The 7,291-nt window shown below is 38.9% G+C and overlaps 1 pseudogene; it reads right to left on the bottom strand.

The window, feature by feature from the left end:
- Positions 1-3,957: 3,957 nt before the first annotated feature.
- Positions 3,958-7,053, bottom strand: LOC113321385 (annotated as a pseudogene).
- Positions 7,054-7,291: the final 238 nt, after the last annotated feature.

Raw genomic sequence — 7,291 nt, 5'->3', positions numbered from 1 at the left:
TTCTGCTCTTTTCGCTCCGCGACTCATCCGAACTTTATTTATTACCTAAAAATGCAAAATTAATTAATAAAAATATTTATTCTTGAAAAAAATGAAAATACAGAATATGGGATAAAATGTAGAATTAATGCATAAAAGATGAGTTAAATTGCCAACAAAAAGGGATAAATATATACAATATTTGGCACTCATCAGTAGGGTAAGCTTAGGAATGTTCTATACGCTGCCGCAATCCGTACTCTCACCTCTAGTGGATTCGCACCACTTGATGCTGACACTTTATCTGAACTGCGATGCAAGCATCCCCTTGCTGGCTTGCCGGTAATTCCATCTACTCCACCTTCCAAAGTTTCTACGATAGCTTCAACTGAGCTGGTGTTGGGCAGGTTGAAGAGTTTCCCTAAAGGGACATCCTATGGAAGAGATGGTTTTCGTCCACAACACCTCCTTGATGTACTCAGTGGAGCCGTTGTTGTTTTATCATATGAATTAATCGCATCTATTACGGATGTGGTCAATTTATGGTTGTCAGGATCTTGTCCATCTGTTTTGGGGGAATTTGTGTCCAGTGCTCCTCTCACCCCACTAACCAATCCTAGTTGTGGTTTGCGTCTGATTGCAGTTGGCACAATTTGGAGAAGACTCGTTTCTAAATGTGCGGCTTCCTTAGTTGGCCAAGAGATGAGTTCTTACATGGGTGATTTCCAGTTTGGAGTGGGAGCTAAATGTGGTGGGGAAGCGATTTTACATGTCGTAAATCACGTGCTGGAAGAGAAGGGGGATCAAGATAATCTTTCTATGTTGCTGGTGGATTTCTCTAATGCATTCAATCTCATTGATAGAACTGCAATGATCAAAGAGGTACGTAGGTTGTGTCCCTCTATATCCCATTGGGTTGAGTTTTGTTATGCTTCACCAACACGACTATACGACATTGATCATGTACTCTCTTCAGCTCAGGGGTGCAACAAGATGATCCTTTGGGACCGCTTTTGTTCGCTCTCACTCTCCGCCCTCTTATCTTGAGTATTGCCAAACGGTGTGACGTAGAACTGTAGGCATGGTATCTCGATGATGGTACGGTAATTGGTGACACTATGATAATACGGGAGGAAGGTGTTGTTAGCTAGGGGGATGTTTTTGAACATCAAGAAGACAGAATTATTCTGGACCTCTCTGGATCCTAGAGAAGACACTGCAGGTGTTTTACCACCAGACATTAGCAAGCCAGGGAAAGGGGTTAAGCTGCTTGGAGTTCCCGTCAGCCTTGATGCCAAATTCAATGCTGATATGGTTGTGAAAAGAGTGCATAAAACTGTGGAGCTTATTGATGCAGTTGAGAAACTTGAAGATCCACAGTGTGAAATTATTTTGTTTAGGAATTGTGCCGGAGTTTCACGTTTGTACTTTTCTCTTCGTACCATCATGTCGGACTACTTGTATGAGGTTCAAGATTTATTTGACTTTCGTCTTTATAATTTTCTGCATCATGTGGTCATGGGAGATGGACCTGGTTTTGGTCCCCTGCAACAGCGGCTCTCCACCTTGCCACTCAGTTTGGGCGGTTTGGGGGTTTATTCGATGCAAGATATTGTGCATTATTGCGATTTAGCATCGTGGTTACAAACTCTTGAGCTTCAGTCTGTTATCTTGAAACGCACTGGCATCAGTGGTTTTAGCACCCACCTCGTACGAGCTGCTGCTTCCTTCAAATCTGTTTGTAGTCCTGTTTCCCCTATATGAGTCGATAGCTCTGCCACTCATTCAATGAAAACCTTGGCAGTGGTTTATTTCGATGCAGTAAAGAAGAACTTGGCTACCAATTTCAAGTTTTCTGGAGGCGATTCGATGCTTTGGCAGAGTAAACAATTGAAGCATGCTTTGGATTCTTATTGGCCATCCCTATAGTTGGCTTAAATCAGCAAATTGGTCCAAGGCAGTTCAGTGCGGTGTTATGTTACAAACTTGGAATTCCCCTTTTTGAGTTGGCCAGCATGTTCCCCTTTTGCAAGAGGGATATGGACGTGTTTGGTGATCATGTTGTGCATTGCGCGAATGAAGTTGGTCTAAAGTTTAGACATGACTTGGTGCGTGATATGATCATAGACATGTGCTATCGTGCCGGGCTACCATCACGTAAGGAGGTGGACTTGGGGTTACTTGTTAATAATGGCACTTCTCTGAGACCAGCGGACATTCTGGTACACAATTGGTATAATGGCCGCGATGTTTGCTTGGATGTGACGATTGTTTTTCCCTTTGCAGGAGGTTGTGGCCGTACTTTGGAGTTGGGACAAGCTCTCAAGGATGTTGTTATTCGTAAGAACACCAAGTATTTGGAAAAATGCACATCACATGCTATGGGTTTCAGGCTTTGGCTTTTACTACTCTTGGTGAGCTTGGGGTTAAAAAGATAAACTTTATTAAACGTCTGCACAATTATATGGCTAGCCATGATGCTAATGTGCATGTAGGAGATTTCTTTTTTCATAGGTTAAGTGTGGTAGTTAAAAAGGGGTTGGAGCCCAACTCGTTACTAGGCTCCCGATAAATTTTTTGTTCGATAAGAATCATTTTGAATAATTCTAGTATTTCTTTGTATTTTAATAAAAAGTATGGAAATAATAATAAATTTCTATAAAATATTTAATTCAAGGCAGAAAGAGAAAAAAATTTAAATAGTTTCTTGTTATCCGATGGGTATCCCAAATCTTTATCAGATCCGGTCTCGGGTCTACTAAAATTCAAAACAGTTAGGAACCAGATCCGATTTTTTAAACTGATTTGATTTCCGGATCCTGTGATATCCGAGAAGACGAAAACACATCGACAAAAGCAGATCGTATATCCATAAGTATCAGGTCAGTAGTGACAAATATTAGTTTATTGTAAAACCACTCTGAAATTTGCACATTGGAGCTGCTAGTTATACCTAGAGAAGAAATTAGTGATTGAAAAAAGCTATAATAATAAAAATGAAAAGTAACAATAATAAAAAGCTGACCGGAGAACATACGAATTCATCAAAGTGGGCAAGATGCCCGGAATAATGCACCCGAAGCTAGTCAAAATTCATTGACCAATTTAAATATTGTGGCCTTGTGGGGTGTATATAAACCGTAAAGGGCCCACAAATGTTTTCTTTCCTTCCGTCGTCTCTCAACACAAAACAGAGTTTCTTTGTTTCTTCCCGTCCGCCGTTAAAGCACTCTGTTCTTCATATCACCTTCTTCCGTATGTTCAAAAATCTTCCTTTATGTTACAAAGTTACTTGGGAGATTTCAAATCGAAATAAAATTCTGGGTGTATCATTGTTCAACAAGTTTGAGAAATTGGGATCACTGTAAAGCCAGATTAAAATTCCGTCACATTGCGGTTCTTGATTTCTTCTTCTTCCCTTCAGTAATAAACCCTACTCTGAAGATTTTCTAGTCAAGGGAATTCTGGGATTTTGATTCTGAGGTTTTCTGCTTCAAGAAGTCTGATACATTTTGATACCGGGTTTTCTGTTTCAAGGAGTCAATCGGTCGTTAGAAGAAGGTAATATTCTTTCTCTTCTTCATCTACTATCACCTCGTTTCTTGATGATTAATTTTCATCTCTAAAATTCTAATCATGTTATTACAAATGTTGTTAATTTGTGGTAGACAGATAATATAATCCATTATTCTTGTTAATTTTGATTAGTAGATCTTAAAATTCCTAATAATTGCAATCCCATTTTCTTGGATTTATGTTCTTGTCGCGGGAAAAACAATTGAAACCTAATTTTGAACATATTTTGTTCAGGGGTCAAACATGAATGAGGTTAAAGGAAAAAGTCGTGAACACTCAAGAAAACATGTTCCAGTTGTACAACAAGTATCAGCAATACTGGCACAAATAGCAGATCATGAAATCATCTTAAAGACAGTTCTAGAGAAGTTGCCAATGAAGGACATTCTAGCATACAAAACAGTGTCAAAACAGTTTAATTCGATCATCCATGAAAGAGTATTCTTAAAGCCCAAGGGGCTAGTCTTGGCCTACAAACAACACAACAAGGTGTATCTACCCGTCTTCAGTACCTGCAAGGTCTAGGAACATTTTAAATCCCAGCTGTGACATTATACAAGAATCAAAGGGTCTCCTGTTGTGAATACCAAGGAGGTTTGTGTGTTGTCAACACCAAAACAGGGACAAAGGCGTTTCCATCATCAGTGGATTTAGCGAGAGAAGGAAATGGAAATGCAAAAAAGAGTAATAGGACTAAACTGCAGGGATACGTTCAGAAGATGTCTACAACCTGGGCTTTCCATCCTCTCGTGTCCCCTTCATATTTCCAGCTTATCTCTATTTGGAGTCACAAGGATTATCTGGACTCAAATTACAGAATTGAAGTTTATACATCAAACACTGACACTTGGAGATTGTGTTACTCAAGCAAGCCGCTTCACCACCTAGATATAGCTCCAAGGAACAACATTCGCATGAAGCCCGGCGTTTACTGGAACAAGTCAGTAAATTGGTTAAACACAGATAGCAGTGTGGTATTCTATAAGATTGACAGGAAAAATCTAAGGTCAGTCGCTCCACCATTGGTTATCGATCAGAGGTACACAAATGGTTATTTTGATCAGTCCAGGGGGGACCTGATCCTCGTTAAGATTTCCATATCAAGTGGAATGTTGCAGGTCTATGATATGAGCTTTGACCATTCTGGGTGGCAATCAAGACATGCTATTGATTTACATCAGATATCTCCAACACTTGGTTTCCGTGGATCAGTTTTCAAAGTGCTACTGGCTGACATTGGGGAGGACTTGAAATCAATATACGTGGTGCGTCAAGGAAGCGGAGTTTATTTAGTTCACCATGGCAAAACGTTCATCAAGGATCTAGGAGTCCAGCTTCAAGATGATGGGACCTTTGACACCTTCAAATACATAGATACCATCCCAGATTGCAGTTTAGATCATAATGAGGAAAAGAAAGTTATTACTTGTGAAAGTATCTCGACCACAAGTATTCTCCGTTTGAAAATGAATCTGCAAATATTACTACTTCTACGTTTTTCATTCGATTTCTAGGGTTTTCATATTTTTCAAAATTTTGAGAGTTCCATCTTGTTCTGCAATATACTAGTTTTGCAAAATTAGGATTTCCTATGTTTTGCTAATTCAGTGTATTCATCTTGTGCGTCGGGACAGAGTACTAGTTATCACAACAGTGTTTTAGTACAAAACTGATTGAATGAATTGAGGAAGATCTATTGTTCTGTGTTTGTTTTATAAAACTAGGATCTTTTTATTTGCGCAAATGATTTGAAACAGATACAATGAGTCCTAGTAGCATACCCTTACCTGCCAATATTGGGTGCCCAAGCAACAGAATAAACTTGATCACCCTTGTCTCCCGCCAGTGCCAACTCTGCAACCGGTACCACCGCTGATAAGCCTCATTAACTTCCCAAACCTGTATACTTTCATCTTGTGTCATTATTCTTAGAAATTTTTATCTTATAGTACAACAACAACCAAGCCTTTAGTCCCAAACAAGTTGGGGTAGGCAAGATATAAAACCCATATAGAAGTTACCAAACCAAAAGCAGAAAGAAAGAAACAACCAAAAATATGACAATACTAACTTACCAATAGATCCTAGGGGTCAAAGTCCTAACAACTAAGTCCTTGATCCCGGGCAAACAGAATCCTAAACACGGTCCTAAATTCACCAGGTCATGGTTCTGGTACGTGGATCGCTAACTTCCATTTACTAAGCCAGACACAATTAACTTCTCTGGACCAAAACTATCCTGTGTGGGTAAACTTACAGATAGTAGTTTCAATAATGCAATCATCTAATTTATGTTAACCAGCAGGGTGAAAACAATTGACTCTGAAATAATTGACAGCACGAGTAAAGGATCTGATGCAGGGGCCTATTATGCTCTTTTAGGAATGTTCTGTAATTAGGAATGTACTACAGTTACAGATTGTTCTTGCTGTTTTCGTACTTAGTTTAGGGTTTCTCTATTTAGACTAGCATTGCATCAAGTTCTTTGTAGATGCACATGATAGAGCTTAAAGATTACCTTGGAAGAGTTGAATTGAGGTAAATCAGAATTAAAACCCAGTGCAAATGTCAAAGGATTCCCTTCACCTCTCTGCTGATTCCACGAGATTGATGCAGATAAGCATGACGGTTTCTCAAATGCAGACGCTGAATCAACCACATTCTGAAACTCAGCCTGGTACAAATTGAATTATAGTTAATATATAAGCAATCAAAATCACAGCCAATGCCCAAACAGGAAAAAAAAAATGTGACTAACACGCTAATAACAACTGCAATTTTCACAAAACATCCATCTAAGCTGGAAACGACAAACTTAACCAAATTATGTCACTTAGCTCGAGTTAGCAGCGGTTCATAGCCCTAGCAAACGAAAGGCAAAATAGCTTAGCTTGGTTGCTCATACAACATACCTGAAGTTGCCATTTTTGCAGTTCCAAAAGGGTCATTCAGCTCGTAAACCTTCACCTGACCATCCGAATACGCCATAACCTACAAAAAATAACCACAACACATCATTTCAAATTTGCATCGACGAAATTGTAACAAAAATCATATACACACAACACTCACCAATTTCAAACTTCTTGAAGAAATTGTAATAAAAATCAAACAAAAACGAATCAACTCAGTGATTCACCACAGATTCGGGCTTGATTTGCCATTACCTACTTCTGAAACTTCTTCCCAGAGAGAAACAGTACCATCTCCACAAACACAAGCGATTGCATCACCATATTCAGGTGGAATCCAAACAACTTTGACTATGTTGAACTCAGATGCTTTGAATTTTGAAGAAGAATTGAGGAAGAATCCGGTTCCGATGAATCGTAGATTGTTATGGTTCCATCAAGTGAACCAGTTGCTAATCTTTGACCACTATGATTCCATGATGAACATATTGTTCCTTTATCAAGATTTATCAGTGATTTGTCCATTGCCTTGACTTTTCCGTCTGAAATCTTTGATTTGATTTTCAGCCTGAGATTTGATTTTAGTCTGAGATAACGAGGATGAAAGAATAAAAACGTTTTATCGATTTATTTGTTTTCTCGGTTTGATTATCATTGGCTAATATTATTGGGCCTACAAAATCGACAGTTACACCTCTGTAAGCCCTGTTTAGCGTGTTTAAGATACCATGCGGCATGGTAAATGAGTTGCGCAATTAAGAGAAAACAGTTGAGTGACAGAGTTTTTAGCAATAATTATCCATTAAAGCACTAGCGATAATATG

This window comes from Papaver somniferum, chromosome 11 (genome assembly GCF_003573695.1).
Source record: "Papaver somniferum cultivar HN1 chromosome 11, ASM357369v1, whole genome shotgun sequence".
Lineage (NCBI taxonomy): Eukaryota > Viridiplantae > Streptophyta > Magnoliopsida > Ranunculales > Papaveraceae > Papaver > Papaver somniferum.
The sequence above is the reverse complement of the archived record's forward strand: the minus strand, read 5'-3'. Positions and strand labels throughout refer to the sequence as shown.